This window comes from Erpetoichthys calabaricus, chromosome 3 (assembly GCF_900747795.2).
Source record: "Erpetoichthys calabaricus chromosome 3, fErpCal1.3, whole genome shotgun sequence".
Classification (NCBI taxonomy): Eukaryota; Metazoa; Chordata; class Cladistia; order Polypteriformes; family Polypteridae; genus Erpetoichthys; species Erpetoichthys calabaricus.
The window spans coordinates 312,913,019-312,932,301 of NC_041396.2; positions in this window are offsets into that span (position 1 = coordinate 312,913,019).

Consider the following 19,283-nt stretch of genomic DNA (forward strand, 5'->3'; position numbering starts at 1 on the left):
GAATGAGATATAGCATAGTGTGAAGGTGTAGATGACGCATATAGGAAGCAAATAAAGTTGTCCATGTCCAAAAACGGGCTCAGAGAGGTAGATGGTAACTTTGTCTATGGTTTGTCCTTGTGATTTGTTGATGGTCATGGTCAAGGCAGGTTTAATGGGGAACTGTTGCCGTTTAAGTGTAAAAGGTAATTCCAGGTCAGAAGTTGTAAGGTTAATTGTAGGAATTAGAACAGTATTGTTAGCATGTGATTCTGTAAGAAGTTTTGCTTTAATAACATTGTGTGGCATGGTGTTGATGACTAAACGTGTACCATGGCATAAACCCTGTTTAGTGTTAAGGTTTCTTAATAGCATGATTATTGTTCCGTTTTTAAGGCTAAGATTGTGTTGTGGTAATCCGGCTGGGTTAATAGTGTTCAAATATTCTAAGGGGAAATTAAGATGGTCATTGTCGTCATCAGAGTCAACTTTGTCAGAGCTTAGAAAGAGCTGTGCCACTCCAGGAAGTAATGAAATGACCTGGTTATTAATGTGATCAACATTAATATTTTTTGAACATAATATAGTTCATTGTGTTAAAAGGGGTATTTGGTGTAATGAGATTGTTGTTCCAAATATCTCCGTAACTCTTTTGAAAGCAATGCCAATTGTCTGCGTATTTTAAGGTGGACTGAAGAATAGCCGAGTGCATGGCATGTGGAACAATAGCTAAGCACTGTGTAAAATCTCCTCCTAATAAAAGTACCTTTCCTCCAAAGGGAATATTATTATTCATCAACGTTTGTAGAAGTTTATCAATGGTGTTGAGTAAGTGACTGGATGCCATTAGATGCAAAAGCAAATGAACTATTGTAGGATCTAATGTAGTTCATAAAGTTTTTACTTTCAGGTACTTCGTTAGTTAGAAGCTTCTGTAGATATGCAGGATATGAATGTAAAGGAGGCAGTCAAATTTGACCCTTTTGACAATAACGTGTAAATTCATTACTTGTATTGCCAGTTGTTTCTTCAGGGAAGTTAAGTGAATGACAATGATTGCAAATGACATTCATTAATCCCAATGAATTTTCATGAATAGTAGACTCATTATTGAACGCGTTGTCAGCTAACTGGCGCAATCGTTTAACAGGTGTCTGTCGTTGATGTCCTTGATGTGTATGTTTTGTCTGTGCCGTTTGAGAGGTGCGTCGTTGTATGTGCAGGATTTGGGACGTGCTATTCTGGAGCTGTAATCGATTTGCCTGTGCTGTGTGAGAAGCCCGTTGCAGTTTACGGCGTTCATTGTTTGTATTGAGCCTTGCCCGTTTTTGTATGTCGGTTAGTCAACCAACATGTATTGTTTTTTTTTCATGCGGGTTCGTGTGTTTGGTCCCGTCACTCGAGCCGTATCGTTTTGTACCCGTGAGCGTGAATTCATGACTTGTTTGTTCTTCAGCATTAGAAATATGGATAAGTAATAAGGAGGATCGCACTCACTGTTAATATGGAGTCTTTTCTGTGGTTGAATGGTTAATAGTGCATCAGTGTAATGAGATCGACCTATGCTGCATAATTTGAATGTGTTCAGATGACGTATATTTAATACGGACGGTTCGTTCAGTAATGGGGCTTTGTGTCTCATTTCTTATTTATATTAGCGTGGTCGTGGGTCCGAATCCTGCTTTTTGTGTATGTTTCGTGTGCTATGTCCGTAGTCTGTCCTGTTTCGTGTCCAATGGGTTTGTGTGGCGCTCGCGTCTGACTTCTTTTTTTTTGTGTGCTAGGGGGCGTTGCCTCACTTTATTTTATCTCTGTTAGTGGAGGGGGTGTTTGTGTGTCGTGGGTCTCAATTCTCTTGTTTGTGTGTGTTCCGTTTCGTGTGCCATGGGCTTCGTGCAGCGCCGGCGTCTGACTCCTTTTTTCTGTGTGCTATGGGCGCCTCATTTCTTATTTTACGTTGCTTTGCATCCGGTTTCCGTTGCTTGGAAGGGGGGTTTTGTGGGGGCGCCTGCGCAGTACGTCTTTTGCGCCCATGGCCGGATGTCCCTGCGTCCATCCGGTTTACCATTCTCGGTTAGTAATATGGATGGCTGGCCGCTAATCCCGGCCAATACCCCCAAGCCACCAGGTGGAGCCCTCCTTGCAACATGGAGATGCCCTGGGTTCTAGAAGGGCATCATGGACCTTGGAGTTTTCCTTCACAGCCCTGCTGGATACCATGGGGACCGCCAGGGGACACTGCAGGGAGACCCTGGGACTTCTACTTATAACCCAGAAGTACTTCACAGTCGAGGGGACAGAAGCAGTGACGTACTTCCGGGTTGAAGAAAAGGAGTTTTCACCTGACTTGGAAGTGTTAAGAGTCACATGGACTGAGGGTGAAGGGGTATAAAGGGACTATGGGTAACCCCAGCAGATCGAGCCGGACTTGGGAGGGAGTACGACAGAGCTGATGGGAGGAGTAGAGGAGTTGATATTGTGTGTGATTATTGATTTATTATTAGAGTGTTAAGGAGTGGAGGTGCTTGGGGCACATCATTACAATAAAAAAATACAAACATTGGACTTGTATCAGTTGTCTGACGTGAGGGTTCAAGGGGCGCTAAGGAGCGCTTATTTTACAACTCGTATCCAAATCTGTTAAGTGTACAGTTCTGATTGTGACACAAAACTAAACTCCATAGGAGCTCCATGCCATAATTACTAAAACTAAAACTGAAACTAATAGATATAAAAATAAAATAGAAATGTCTTTGTGAAATAAAAACTAAACTAAAACTAAAAATACACAATGAAGGTAAACTAAAACTAAACTGAATTTTCAAGTAAGGTCAGAAAAAATATAGAAATAAAAACTATAAAAAGGCAAAACTATAATAACCGTGAATCCGACTATTGATGAAAAGTATAGGACTAGATACACTTATAGGTAATGTTTGTTGGATAAGAAGGAAATCAAATAGTCGTTGACTAATGTTTTATCATCATACTTGAAAGTTATGAGGTTATGGGACACAAATCTAAGATTTATAGGGGAAAGCATGTAATACCAGAATACCCTGAGGAAAAAGGACTTTGATACATGTTATTGTTTGACTTGATTTTCTATGTTCACTATTAAGTTTATTAGTCAGTCAGTCAGTCATTATCCAACCTGCTATATCCTAACACAGGGCCACTGGGGTCTGCTTGAGCCAATCCCAGCCAGCACAGGGCAGGAACAAACCCCAGGCAGGGCGCCAGCCCACCGCAGGGCACACACACACACCCACACACTAAGCACACACTAGGGACAATTTTGGATCGCCAATGCACATAACCTGCATGTCTTCGGACTGTGGGAGGAAACCGGAGCACCCGGAGGAAACCCACGCAGACACAATACAATACATACAATACAATTTATTTTTGTATAGCCCAAAATCACACAAGAAGTGCTGCAATGGGCTTTAACAGACCCTGCCTCTTGACAGCCCCACAGCCTTGACTCTCTAAGAAGACAAGGAAAAACTCCCCAAAAAAAAACACTTGTAGGGAAAAAATGGAAGAAACCTCGAGAAAGGCAGTTCAAAGAGAGACCCCTTTCCAGGTAGGTTGGGCGTGCAGTGGGTGTCAAAAAGAAGGGAGTCAATACAATGCAATACACAGAACAGAACAAATCCTCAATACAGTATAAAAATAAAAATTTTGTAAGTACAGAGCAGAATTTAACAGTAGATGGTATCACATAATATGATTTGGATTTGTTTAGAGTCCTGGAGACCTCATCCATCAAGCTGCCTCCCCCATTTGGCCATTCCAGAGCTGAAACAGTGCTGGGCCAGCCAATCCGATGAAAGGACCCCTCTACCCCACAATTCCTGTGATCCTTCATCAGGGATGACTTTACCTGAGGCAGGAAAAACAACTTGGCAGGTGGGCCGTGGCACCAAGTGACACATTTGAGTACCGAGAAGAGAAACAGGTGAAGGTTAGTAAGAAATTATAACTATCACGTTACTTATGTTTCAGTGCTAATGACTAACAACAGAGATGCAGTCTGTACAGTTAATCAGCAGCTCTAGTCAGGGTGTACTAAACTGAAGTAGTGAGTCTTCAGCCGGGATTTAAAAGCTGAGACCGTAGGGGCATCTCTTATAGTAGCAGGCAGACCACTCCACAGTTTAGGGGCCCTGTAACTAAAAGCTCGACCTCCCACTGTTATTTTATTAATCCTTGGAATCAGTTAGCAGACCGGCATCTTGAGATCTTAATGTGCGCTCTGGTTTGTAAGTCATGATAGTAAGTGCACTGTTTTGTTATACTTGTACCTTTTGTGAAAGTGCTTGTTTCATATTTGTATTTCAGGCTTCACACATTATACATTTCATGTCTACATTTTGTCAGTTATTACTAAAACATGAAAAATGTTTCTGTATTAATGACGTTTTTACATAGATCGTTGATGACACTGAACACACATGTATGTATTCCAAATGGTGATGTACTTTTTACCGTATAAAGCTCCAGCACTTCACTCGAAGATAAACACTGAGCACTGAGAAACTTCTTTGTGATTTGAATTGTGGCGGTGGGCCTGGGGATGAGATACCAGGCTGCTTGCTGTTTATCGACACATTTACAGGACAAAAGACACTGACAGAGAGGTGAGAAAGGATTTAAGGTGGGCTAGATTTACGAGTTTTCTTGTAGGCTCTGGTAATTCTAATGTTAATATGTAGAACCTTATCATCTTAACCAGTCAGCTACAGCCACAAGTAACTTCATATACAGTACATGTCTACTCTCACATTATTCTGAACACTGTCTTTTTAATAGGGGATTTCTGGAGATTCTCCCATCGATGTTATCACCGCTTCATACGAGGTTTGTTTGGGCTTCCCCATCAGTTTATCTTCACTTTCTAAAGGGGTGTTCATTACTCATTTACCTCAGTTTAACCTTGATAATGACTTTGGTGGTTCCTCTAAGATGAGGCAAAAACCTCATGTGCCTAAGCTTCAAACAATATTTAGTTGACCCTTTAGTTATATTCAGTCCATATCTTTGCTTAATTATTAATAAGTACTGTATATACTTGTATTAGATTGTAAAAAATATATATTGATTAACAGTTCTCTACAAGCTACAGTAGCTAACAACAGATAGACTGCATAAACAACAACTCTTGGTTGGGTGGCAAAGGGAAAAAGATGCATTGGACATCTCCGCTCGAGTTTACCAGAAGGCACATGGGAGACTCGGATTTCAGCTGGAAGAAGGTTCTATGGCTTGATGAGGTAACAACTGAGCTTTTTGGCCATCACACTAAATGTCAGGTTTGTTATAAACCAAGCAGTGAAGCACACATTCACCACCATGAAGCATGAGGATGGCAGCATCAGGCGCTGGGGATGTTTCTCTGCTGCAGACCCTGGAAGGTTTATGATGGCAGATGGAGAAATGAATGCAGCAAAATACAAAGAAATCCTGCAGGAAAACCCGATGCAACCTGCAAGAAACCTGTGCCATAAGAGATGATTTGTTTTTTTCCAGAAAGACTACAACTAGGAGCAATGGGCCAAAACTACACAGTAATGCCTTCAGAGCAGCAATGTTCATACCCAGGAGTGGCCACGTCAGAGTCCAGATGTCAAGTCACTTGACTGTTCCCTCCCAATCTCCATGACACCTGATAAAGCCTGAGCAGTTTAGTGATAAAGAATGGAGGGGAAATGTGACAAAGTGATAGAGACAGAGAGACCTGTGCACACAGACTCAAGGGTGTCATGGTGGCCAAGGGGGCATCTACTAAATACTGACTTGAAGGGCATGAGAACTGACATCACCACTAATTCTGTGTTTTATATTTGTCATGAATTTAGATCACCTTGCAGAGATCTGTTTTCACTTGGACATAAAAGAGTCTTTCTGTTCATCAGCATCCATAAAGCCAAATTTAATTGTATATTCTTTAAACTGTAAAAACATCAAAGGTATTGAAATGATCAAAAATATCCGTGAAACACCACATCACTTCATCCAAGAGAGGGAGAACAGAATGGAACATTTGGCAGTGCAGGAGACAACATGAAATGAAGAGGGAAGGTGGCTTGGATCATCAAACTAACTGAGTGGACAGAAAAAGCACAAATTTAAAAAATGTCAGCGAGGAAAAGTTAATGCAGCAATTCAAATATGTAAAGTGTGACATATCTCCTAGCACAGAGAAGTTCATTCTCTCAAAGTCAGAATAAAAATAAGGGCTCTGGTAAAGGAAGGCAAACAGACTTTATTAAGTAATTCAGATTTATTCTTCACAAACAATCATAGAGCACAGCATCTCAAGTTAAGAATAAAATGGAAATCAACACAGCAAAACACAGCAATGCAAGATCAAAATAAAAACTACTGAAGATCAAAGTATAACGAATATTAAAATTACAGAGTTCAGCACCTGAGACATAAGAGAAAACCAACAATATGAATAGAATTAAAAAAAATCAACTCAAGTGACAGAGGGGAAAGAGAAATGTCACTCTTAAAAAGTCAAATCATCAGTAGTTGGCTTAAGAGAGTCGACTCAGACATTAATAATACAGAATAGACGTCAAGTCATGTGGTAGTAAATGCTCTTCACGATGGCAGCTCTGATTCAGATAAATGCTCAGTGATGTTCAAGTTTTTGCTTCCTTCCAGATGTTCTCCATTTTTGTATGTTTGTCATAACAAATGGCTTCAGATCTTTAGACCAAATGTAATATTAGATGACAGGAATCAGAGTAAACGTATCACACCATTTATAGGTTCCTGCCTGACTAAGATATTGAAGTAATATGTTTTTTGTATCAGTATGCTGCTGCTGGAGTATGTGAATTTCCCCTTGGGATTAATAAAGTATCTATCTATCTATCTATCTATCTATCTATCTATCTATCTATCTATCTATCTATCTATCTATCTATCTATCTATCTATGTAACCCCACAGCTGTATCTCCATGTGTAAGAGAATTGTCTCTCTAGTGAGTCACACAAACAGCTGATCACAGATAACTGATATCAGGACACAGCCATCCTTACTGAATCTAAACCTGGCCATATGTTGTCACTTACCATGACAGTGAAGTTGTCACCGTAAGGTTTCCAGAAGATCACTGAGTCATGACATCGAAGGAAATCTCACAAGTGAAATAAGGAAAGTGTTAGCCAATGCTAAGGTCTGTGACTCCAATGCACCAAAGTTAAGGTCTGTGACTCCAATGCACCAAAGTGACAGCCGTCATCTCAAAAACAATCAGAAAAGAGCAAAATCTTCAAAAGCTGGCCGGCCAAAAGGGTGCAGCAATGCCCGTGTCAAGAACTCACAGAGGATTCCAGAAGAAACATCCAAAGACCCTCAGGCCTGTCTGCCCTCCTCTAAGGTCAGAGTTCATGACTCTGTGCTATGAGAGATGAACAGTAAAAGCAGGACTCATGGGAAAGCAGTAAGACAAACTCTGCTATTTAAGAGCAGCTTTGGTGCTCGTCTCATAACTGCACAGAGTCACCTCGATCGTCTTCACACATCTTGTAATAAAGACAGACAAGAACTTTGTGGATGGCGCAGGTCCACTAGGTCTTCTGTAAAGTGACAACAGCATTCAACAATAAGAACTTCATACCTACAATAAAACATGGGGGTGGCAGTGTGATGAAGAGGGGGCTTTGCTGCTGCCTCAGTGTGTGAAGACTTGCCATTTTGAAAGAACCTGAATATTCTGAAAAAGAACAGCCAGTCCTCTGTCCATGACCTGAAGCCAAGGTGTAGTTGGATGACGCAGCAGGTCAATGCTCCACCACAAAAAGAAAACCTACAGCTGAATGGCTCAGAGGACACCGAGAGTTTCAGAGCCTCGTCAAACTGCTAACTTGTACTACCAGAAGTGCTGAAGTGACCAGAAGTGCTGAAGTGAACAGTTTAGGTTCGTAAACTCTGAATGTATCTGAATGAAAGCAAAGACCAGTGGGCTATCACTCCTCAACAGTAACGTGAAAGTCTGATCTCAAATTATAAATTACAGAGTGTTAAGTTCTTATTACTGCTGCTAAAGTTGCACCAACCAAGTATTGAAACTCTGGGGACAATGACACCATCACATCGGTCACTGAGGTGTTGGATAAGAACTTCATTCATTGAATAAAGAAAGCAGAGATTTAAAAACTGAATTATGTCTTTCCTTAAGTTTCCTTTTTCTAAGATTGCATTTTTAAAAAGGTCAAAGGTCATGAATTGTGTAAAATATGCAAAAGCAGAAAATATTAGGAAGGGGGTAAAAACACAGGTTGGTAACATATCTTCATTTAACTAAATGTTTAAAGGACTTGCATGTGTTGCTTGTTTAAGAAATTTAAAATTGTTTTATATAAATAAGGAAAAGTACATTTTCTTCTCATATATAAATGAAGCTTTATCATTTCATCAGTTATCTATAATCACCTTGTGCAGTTCAGGGTCCGGGGGTCTATTCAGTCAGAGCAACACTGAGATTACAATAAGATGGCAGCTTTCCTCCCAGTCCTGTATGTAGAGTATGCTGTCACTCACTACCTCTGTCACCTACATGACAAAGTGAGGTGACCGTCTGGACTCAGCTCAGACCAGCAGCTCTATGATTTACTGATGAAGTGATCCTTATGGTTCCTGAAGACAGCGGCTCTGACAGGTGGCTGGAACTCTTGATAGGAGTTTAAATATGAGGCAGAAATGGAGTAGACTCACAGATCCAGTAAGTTTCACTGTCACAGTCGTTTTTATATAGTGTGTCTCTGTTTTGTCTTATCGACGGACAGTATGGTTTTCTCACACCCTTGTAACTGAAACAAAAGAGGAGCTGTGAGAGTTTCTCCTGACCTGACTGACCTCGTAGGCTCACAAACATCACCTGACTTCAGACATTAAACAGATGAAAGGCCACCAGGCTGTGCAGCACAGAGGATTGTCAGTCAGCAGTGTGGCTAATAAACTGAAATACAATCCTCACTGGACACGGGCAGGCTGGGCCTGACTTAGGCATGGTGGGTGAATTAAACTAAATTATAAAAGACACTCACAATAGAAACCATACTTGGCGATGACCCCCCAACACCCACCCCACTCTGAGTCAGGGTTGTCATTGTTGAAGATTGTATCTCAGCTGACAAACTCTTCATTCATGTATTCTTTTTTTTTATTATTTTATTTATTAATTTTTATTGTAATCATTCCATACAAATAGATCAATTTATAACCAAACAAATTAAAGACAAATCAAACCCCACCCCTGAGAAGGAGAGCTTAGCTAAAGGAGAATTGCTTAGGGCTTTTTAATAAGACAACAATAAGCAAAGGAAAGGGAGAAATAAATATATATGTAAATAAGAGATGGAGAAGGGAATTACATGCGGTAGTAATTATTTCTTCTTATTCTAAAATAATATTGATCAGATCCTGCCAGGTTTTGAAAAAAATTTGTACAGATCCTCTAACTGAGAATTTGATTTTTTCCAATTTCAAATAATAGAAAACATCGGTTTCCCACTGACTTATAAGAGGAGAGTTAGGATTCTTCCAATTTAACAGAATAAGTCTGCGTGCCAAGAGTGTAGTGAATGCAATCACCGTTTGCTTGTCCTTTTCCACTTCAAGTCCATCTGGAAGAACACCGAACACAGCTGTTAATGGGTTAGGAGAGATTGGGATCCCAAGGCTGTCTGAAAGGCACTTCAAAATTTTTGTCCAAAATGATGTTAATTTGGTGCAGACCCAGAACATGTGACCCAGTGAGGCAGGAGCTTGGTTGCAGCGCTCGCAGGTTGGATCCTGCCCTGGAAACATTTTGGACAGTTTTAAGTGAGACAGATGAGCTCGATATATAATTTTTAGTTGGATAATTCTATGCTTTGCGCATATGGAGCTCGAGTGAATTCTCTGCTTTGCTACCTTCCACTCCTTTTCTGATATATTGATTAAGAGATCTTCTTCCCAATGTCCTCTTGGGTCTTTGAAAGGTAGGGACTCTAATAGGATTTTATATAATGTGGAAATGGTGTTTAATTCCTCGGCATTGAGCAGTATTTTTTCCAGTATTGTGGAGGGTGTGAGGTGGGGAAACTCGGGCAATTTCTGTTTAACAAAATTTCTAATTTGAAGATAGTGAAAGAAATGTGTAGCTGGGAGGTTGAATTTTGAACGGAATTGTTCAAAAGATGCAAATATGTTGTCTATATAAAAATCTTTGAGCATTTTAATCCCAGAACTTTCCCAGGTATTAAAAACTGGATATGTTTGCGAGGGTTGAAAGAGGTGGTTTTCTTGCAGAGGTGCCACCGATAAAAGATTTTCCATCTTAAAATGCTTTCTAATTTGGTTCCATATTCTGAGTGAGTAAAGCACAATTGGGTTATTAGTATATTTGTGATAACTTGCAATTATTGGAGCGCAGAGCAGGGAGTATAAAGAAGTACTACAGGATTTTATTTCTATTGCAGACCAAGCCTGTGTATGTTCATTTATTTGTGTCCAGGTTTTTGTGGCTTGTATGTTTGCTGCCCAGTAATAAAACTGAAAATTAGGTAGAGCCATGCCACCTTCTGCCTGAGGTCTTTGTAGGGTTGCTCTTCGGATACGTGGGTGTTTTGAGTTCCAAATGAATGAGGTTATTGTTGAATCTAACTGTTTAAAAAACGATTTATTGATATATATTGGAATGTTTTGAAATAAAAAAAGAAGTTTAAGAAGGATATTCATCTTAACAATGTTAATTCTTCTGGCTAGAGTGAGATGAAGGGTTGACCATCTATCCAGGTCTTGCTTAATTTTTTCCATACAGACGGTAAAATTTTGTTGATAAAGAGCTTTATATTTACTTGTGATGTTTACCCCTAGGTATTTAAACTGATCTGCTATGGTAAAAGGTAGGGTGTCCAATCTGACACCCTACAATCAATGTCTCTATGATGGGACAGTTAACTTTGTGAGCTGGAATGTTAAAGGCCTGAATCACGAATTAAAGAGAAAGAAAGTATGCTCTCACCTAACAGGCTTAAACGCTAAAATGGTATTTTTACAGGAGACCCACTTACTAAGTAAGGATCAGTTCAGACTACAAAAAGACTGGACTGGCCAAATGTTCCATTCTAGCTTTATAAAGAAAACTAGAGGGGTGGGAATTCTCATACACAGAACAGTTCCATTTGTAGCATCACATGTAGTATCGGACCCTGAAGGGAGATACTGTATGTGATGGTCATGGGCAACTTATATAACAATAAAATCCATCCATTTTCCAACCCGCTGAATCCGAACACAGGGTCATGGGGGTCTGCTGGAGCCAATCCCAGCCAACACAGGGCACAAGGCAGGAACCAATCCCGGGCAGGGTGCCAGCCAACCGCAGGACACACACAAACACACCCACACACTAGGGCCAATTTAGAATCGCCAATCCACCTAACCAGCATGTCTTTGGACTGTGGGAGGAAACCGGAGCACCCGGAGGAAACCCACGCAGACACGGGGAGAACATGCAAACTCCACGCAGGGAGGACCCGGGAAGTGAACCCAGGTCCCCAGGTCTCTGAACTGCGAGGCAGCAGCGCTACCCACTGTGCCACCATGCCGCCCCCATAACAATAAAATTATTTTGATAAATGTTTATGCACCCAATGTTGATGATAAGGAATTCATGCAAAATCTATTTGCATCCATTCTCAATGTGAACTCTCATAAAATTATAATGGCTGGGGACTTTAATTATGTTTTAAATCCACTCTTAGATAGGACTCCTGTGACAGGGGGGACGACATCTAATACTGCAAAGATAATTACACAGTTTTTAAATGATCACAACTTATCAGACCCCTGGAGGTTTCTTAACCCAAACTCAAGAACATATTCGTTCTACTCACCAGTGCATTATAGCTACTCAAGAATTGATTATTTTTTTATAGATAATAATTTCCTACCTACAATTAAATCATGCAAATATGACACAATTGTTATCTCTGACCATGCCCCTCTAGTCTTGGAGCTAAAATCAATAAGCCCCTCACACTCACCTCGCAGATGGCGTCTTAACCCTCTTTTATTGGCAGACAAGAACTGCACAGAATTTATATCCAAACAAATCAGCTTCTTCCTAGAGACAAACACGCCCACAGAGGTTTCTGCAGGAACACTCTGGGAAACTCTAAAGGCCTTCTGAAGAGGACAGATTATTTCATATCTTTCCCACAGAAATAAATTAGAAACCAAGAAAGTGTCAGAGCTAAGAAATGAAATTACTAGAATAGATGAAGAACAAGCCAGGCGTCCAAATGAAGTTCTCCACAGGAAAAGGCAGGCCCTGCATACAGAACTTAACATCTTAACAACTAAAGAAACTGAACAACTTATTTATAAGTCTAGACAGCATTACTATGAACACGGAGAAAAAGATAATAAGCTTTTAGCTCAAGAAATTCATAAACACGAAGTTCACAATGTAATACCAGTAATTACCAACACGAATGGAGAAGAAATTATTGACCATAAAAATATAATGCACACATTTAGAGATTACTATAAGTCTTTATATTCCACTGAGCCCAAAGAAGACAACACACAATCTAATGCATTTCTGGATACATCACAGATACCACAAATAGATGCTTTAAGTGCTGAGGAACTAGATAAACGTCTAACGCTAACAGAATTACTAGACGCTATAAAGTCACTACAAAGTGGGAAATCATCAGGCCCTGATGGTTACCCCGAAGAATTTTATAAGAAATTCTCCACTCAGCTAGCTCCCCTCTTATTGGCAACATTTACAGAAGCTAGAGACAACCAAATACTACCTCAAACATTTCGACAAGCATTAATCACCGTCTTTCCTAAACAAAATAAGGACTTGTTACAATGTGCATCATACAGACCAATTTCACTCCTGAATAATGATGTTAAGATACTCTCAAAAATCCTAGCTAGAAGGATGGAGAAAGTGCTGCCCTCGGTAATATCACAAGATCAAACTGGATTTATTAATAAAGGCCGACACCTATCTTCAAATCTCCGACGCTTGTTTAATGTTATATATTCACCAGCAAAATCAAACACCCCAGAGATATTACTATCATTAGACGCAGAAAAAGCATTTGATATGATTGAATGGAATTACCTTTTCACTGCTTTGGAGAAATTTGGGTTTGGCCTGAATAGTTGTGCTTGGATAAAACTACTGTATACCAATCCAGAAGCTTCAGTTTGTATTAACTCTTTTAGGGCGGATGTCGACTTTTGTCGACAGGAGGGGTTGAAGGCGAATGTCGACAAAAGTCGACATCCAGGGATAAAGGGCGACAATCAGCTGTTAATGGCGACAAATCTCACTGTCACGTCACAGGCATTCCCTCTGTGCTTGGAGGAATGCTAGACTCGTTGACTCGGCAAATAAACATTGCGTGTGCGTGAGTTGCGAAATGTAAACAAAGGCAAGATGGCACCGACATGTGAAAAGGCAGCGAAGCAAGTGCAGAAAAGAAAACACTTGGCAGACGTTGTTTTGCGCATTACCGCAGAGTCGGACTCTTGATTTTTCAGAATCGGACTTTATTGGCAGTGATCAGGAGATCGAGCAAGAGAGTTAGAAGCAGGCATCAGCTGATCAGACACCAGCCGATGCCGCGCGAGTGGATCTGCTGCCAGTTGAGTGCCTTCGCGCAGCCGATGCATCTACGGCAAGGTTCGCATGGGATAAATACACATACATTGATCCGTTGAGAGCCGATATGGCTACCGGAGTTTACAAGACGGCATGGCTTGCTTTTGGACACGCCAGATCACCAGCTGCTGTACTTCAGGCTGCTCTCTCCTGATGCTGCTTTTCAGCTACTGTCAGACGAGACAAACAGGTAGGCAGAGATTTTTTTTGAATCGCGGGCTGCGTTTGCATCGCATTCTCGTTTTTCAAAGTGGAAACCCACAACGAAAGACGAGATGAAGCGCGCTGTGGCATTACAAATAGAGATGGGACAGAACTGGTGATATAACTTCAGGGAGCATTGGTCCAAACGTGTTTTGTCCCCTGGTGGCTTAGGTACGTGCTGCTGCAAAGTTTTATTCACTTCTGTAATAAACAGAAGCAAATCCCATGGGGTGAGCCAGCCTATAATGCCATACATAAAGTTCATAAAGTTTCAGAAGATGAAAAGAGGTGACAATACGGTTTTCATGCAGGCAGAAAACTTGGTGGCAGTGGCATGGCACAATGGCAAATGGGTGACTTGTCTCTCTACAGTATACACTAACAATATATGTTAGAAAATGCAGCAACAGACAATTGAAAAATAGGCAGCAAAACAACACATAGAGAATTCAGGCTCATACAACATGCAAGGCAGTAACATTTGTCAAAAGTAAATATTTTTTGTTGATTTGATATGTTAAACAATTGCTTTGTGTTCTTTTTTAAAAAATGTTAGTTTTTGGAAAAATATTCAGCCCTGGGAGAAAAGAAACAAAAAAAATTAGCCCTAAAAGAGTTAATAACATTTGCTCAGACTACTTTAAACTAGAACGTGGTACCAGACAAGGATGTCCCTTGTTGCCACTGTTGTTTGCAATCGCTATTGAACCACTGGCGGTTCACTGCCGAAATTCTTATTAGATAGGTTAGGTTAGGTTTCTTTATTTAGTCATGTTTACACAGGAAAACATGAAATTTGCCATCTCTGTTGCAACTAATAACAGGTAACAGACAGAATGAAGTAAAACAGACAAATAGAAATAAGAAAGGTTAAGGTAAGGCAGTTAGATAAAACATATTTATACCAAAAAAAAAAGGTAACAGGATATATATCAAAACCTTAAACATTATCTTGGATATTTCTTATTGAAAAGTCGTATGGCACTAGGAAGAAAGGAGTTTCTGGAGCGATTTGTGTGGGTTTTCAAAGTGACTATCCTTCCTGATTTACTGAAGTTTAGTTCTACATGTAATGGATGTCTGTCATCAGTTGAGATGATTTCCAGTTTCTTTAGCATTGCCCTCTGACACACACTAGTCAAATCATCTACCTCAGCCCCAATAACTTTAGCTGCATACTTCGTAATCTGCTGGAGCTTTTTTGAGTTTTGGTTTGTCAGACTATTAAACCAGGCAATGAAACTGAAAGTGATCACGGACTGGATCATACTGCGATAGAAGGACAACATGAGGTCCTTGTCTACTTTAAATAGTTTGAGTTTATAAAGGAGAATTAAGCGCTGGTTGCATTTAGAAAATAATTTTTTTGTATTTGTATTCCAGGTAAGATTGTTATCTAGGTAAGTTCCTAAGTATTTATATTCATTCACTATTTCTACCTCCTCTCCCAGAACTACAATAGGTGAACATACAGATTTCTGTCTCTTAAAGTCATATATCATTTCTTTGGTCTTTTTTACATTCAGAGTAAGAGAGTTTTTATTGCACCAGTTTACCATACAGTCCACTTGATTTAGATAGTGGCTTTCATCCTCCCCAGATATGCATCCTATGATCATGGTGTCATCCTCATACTTAATAATGGAGCAGTGGTCATTGTTCTGTCTCAGGTCACTTGTGTACACAGTAAACAGTAATGGTGATAAGACACACACCCCTGCGGACTTCCTGTGTTTGAATGAAGAGCTTTTGAAAAAGTGTCCTGAACTTTAACTGTCTGTGAACGATTTAAAAGAAAGTTCTGAACCCATAGTGTGATAAATGGGTTTACATTCATACTGTTTAATTTCCCAATCACTATATGAGGCTGTATAGTATTGAACGCTGAAGAAAAACTGGAACAGAAAATTTCTCTATATGCAGATGATATGATCTTATATATATCAGACCCAGAAAACACTGTCCCTGCTGTTTTAACAGCACTAACAGAATTTCAAAAGATATCTGGTCTTAGAATTAATCTGAATAAAAGTATACTCTTTCCAGTGAATTCACAAGCATATAATATCAGATTAGACACCCTACCTTTTACCATAGCAGATCAGTTTAAATACCTAGGGGTAAATATCACAAGTAAACATAAAGCTCTTTATCAACAAAATTTTGGCGTCTGTATGGAAAAAATTAAGCAAGATTTGCATAGATGGTCAACCCTTCATCTCACTCTAGCCGGAAGAATTAACATTGTTAAGATGAATATCCTTCCTAAACTTCTCTTTTTATTTCAAAACATTCCAATATATATCAATAAATCGTTTTTTAAACAGTTAGATTCAACAATAACCTCATTCATTTGGAACTCAAAACACCCACGTATCCGAAGAGCGACCCTACAAAGACCTCAGGCAGAAGGTGGTATGGCTTTACCTAATTTTCAGTTTTATTACTGGGCAGAAAACATACAAGCCACAAAAACCTGGACACAAATAAATGAACATACACAGGCTTGGTCCGCAATAGAAGTAAAATCCTGTAGTACTTCTTTATACTCCCTGCTCTGCTCTCCAATAAATGCAAGTTATCGCAAATATACTAATAACCCAATTGTGCTTTACTCACTCAGAATATGGAACCAACTTAGAAAGCATTTTAAGATGGAAAATCTTTTATCAGTGGCACCTCTGCAAGAGAACCACCTCTTTCAACCTTCGCAAGTATATCCAGTTTTTAATACCTGGAAAAGTTTTGGGATTAAAATGCTCAGAGATCTTTATATAGACAACATATTTACATCTTTTGAACAATTATGTTCAAAATTCAACCTCCCAGCTACACATTTCTTTTACTATCTTCAAATTAGAAATTTTGTTAAACAGAAATTGCCCGATTTCCCCCACCTTGCACCCTCCACAATGCTGGAAAAAATACTGCTCATTGCCGAGGAAACAAACACTATTTCCACATTATATAAAATCCTATTAGAGTCCCTACCTTTCAAAGATCCAAGAGGACATTGGGAAGAAGATCTCTTAATCAATATATCAGAAAAGGAGTGGAAGGTAGCAAAGCAGAGAATTCACTCAAGTTCTATATGCGCAAAGCATAGAATTATTCAACTAAAAATTATATATCGAGCTCATCTGTCTCGCTTAAAACTGTCCAAAATGTTTCCAGGGCAGGATCCAACCTGCGAACGCTGCAACCAAGGTCCTGCCTCACTGGGTCACATGTTTTGGGCCTGCACCAAACTAACATCATCCATCCATCCATTGTCTCCCGCTTATCCGAGGTCGGGTCGCGGGGGCAGCAGCTTGAGCAAAGATGCCCAGACTTCCCTCTCCCCGGCCACTTCTTCTAGCTCTTCTGGGAGAATCCCAAGGCGTTCCCAGGCCAGTCGAGAGACATAGTCCCTCCAGTGTATGTTTTGGACAAAAATTTTTAAGTGCCTCTCAGACAGCCTTGGGGTCACAATCCCTCCTAACCCATTAACAGCTGTGTTCGGTGTTCTTCCAGATGGACTTGAATTGGAGAAGGACAAGCAAACGGTGATTGCATTCACTACACTTTTGGCACACAGACTCATTCTGTTAAATTGGAAGAATCCTAATTCTCCTCTGATAAGTCAGTGGGAAACCGATGTTTTATATTATTTGAAATTGGAAAAAATCAAATTTTCAGTTAGAGGATCTGTACAAAATTTTTTCAAAACATGGCAGGATTTAATTAATATTATTTTAGAATAAGAGAAATAACTATTACCGCATTTAATTCCCTTCTCCATCTCTTATCTACATAGATATTTACTTCTCCCTTTCTTTTGTTTAATGTTGTCTTATTAAAAAGCCTTAAGCAATAATCCTTTAGCTAAGCTCTCCTTCTCAGGGGTGGGGTTTGATTAGTCTTCAAATTTGTTGGGTTATAAATTGATCTGTTTGTATGGAATGATTACAATGAAAATTAATAAAATAAAAAAAAAATTAAAAAAAAGTAATGTAAATTCTAAGCAAACATTTAAATGTAGAAGGAGTAACACATTAAAAATAGCTTACCTTAATGCTAGAAGTATCAAAAATAAGGTAATAAGTGAGTTGGAATTGTATGTAGCAGAGCATAATTATGATATTATAGCAATAACGGAAACCTGGCTAAATAACAAAGATGGGGATGAGGGTAACATAGAGGGATACACAATTTTTAGGAAGGATGGACAGAACAGAAAATGAGGTGGGGTTGGTGTTTATGCCAAACAGAATTTAAATGTAAGTCCTCTTCAGTTGGATGATGAACCCCATCTTAGTGAGGACATATGGCTTTGCCTGGAAAATATTAGGGAGAGAGGTCTTACTTACGCCTCTGCCCTGGGATCTTCCACATGGCCTCAACCACCTCTAAAAACAGAACTTTTATACATGACAGCCACTGTCCTGCCAAGATGAGTGTGCAGGTAGAAAAGAACTGAAAATCTCATACTGACCTTTAAGTATTTTGATACTCTTGATATTCTTCTACTGTGAAACATTCTGACCTGTCATTGTTTACACATCTCTTAAACAACTATTATCATACACTGATCATTTCTGTATTATATATATCTATTATTTATTTTTTATTTATTTATTTATTATATTACTATATAATATCAGAAAGGCATAAATTATTGTGATGTCCGTTCATCTGTTTTATGTTACCAAATAAGACAGCAGACAGTGTGTTTGTCTCCTCTAATAACAGTAAAGTGTCATCTGTAGGTGACCCCCTTTCTGCTCCTGCCTAATACAGTTTTGTAGCTCACTCAATCAAAGTGAAACGTCTTGGACTGAAAGGAGTCTTCTTACCTCACGGCTATTTCAACTCCAAGTCCAATACTGGAAATTGTTTTTTCATCAGTGATGTAAGATAGGCCAATCCAATATAACAGATCTGTTCCGCCGACCTTATTATTTATTACAAAGTCCTAATAAGAAAACAGGAAATGAAGAAGTTTATGTACAGTTGAACTTGCATGTGTCTGTATTGTATTGAATTGTCTTCTCTTAGTCACAATCAAACACATTTTACCTCCTTTTTTTTCTTTAATATATATTGGCCTGAGTCTCCACTTATAAATGCAACAGTCAAAATTCTCAGTGTGTCACCTGCTTTGATAATAAATAGAGCTATTGTGTCACTTGTTGTGTCACAAAAGCAAATGGCAGTGATGTCCAACACAAATAATGTGTCAGTGTGCTAACAGAGATACTGGATACTAAATAAGACATCCCTGGGGGAAATCTCACAAAAACCCCAGCACTCCAATGGATATCAACCAGTGATAGAATTTGTAGACATTTGTACTGATTTGGGTCTTAACAGGGGCCTATCACCTCAGAAGGGCAGTTCAGTGGCATTCTGTGTTTTATTTG